The sequence below is a fragment of the Odontomachus brunneus genome, unplaced genomic scaffold (genome assembly GCF_010583005.1).
Source record: "Odontomachus brunneus isolate Ranch 3 - 2012 unplaced genomic scaffold, Obru_v1 Obru_scaffold_089, whole genome shotgun sequence".
Classification (NCBI taxonomy): Eukaryota; Metazoa; Arthropoda; class Insecta; order Hymenoptera; family Formicidae; genus Odontomachus; species Odontomachus brunneus.
Genome location: NW_022639539.1, coordinates 173,570 through 173,805, shown reverse-complemented (window position 1 = coordinate 173,805; position 236 = coordinate 173,570).

Below are 236 nucleotides of genomic sequence, written 5' to 3'. Positions count from 1 at the left end.
TCGTTATCCCGAAAAGCCTGCACGTCGATGACTAATTCTATATTCACCTATTTCCAACGTTCGCCGAGATCGTTCACTTCGCACAAGTTGCCGCGTTAAGGTCTCGAGGAGAAATGTTTAATCTAGCTTCGGGTAGAGCTATTTTTTCAAAGAGTCGCAGACGTTGTCACATATAGCGTTTTTGTTACATATTGTTATCTCAGCTTCTCGTTCTGCGTCATAGATGAAGAATAGGA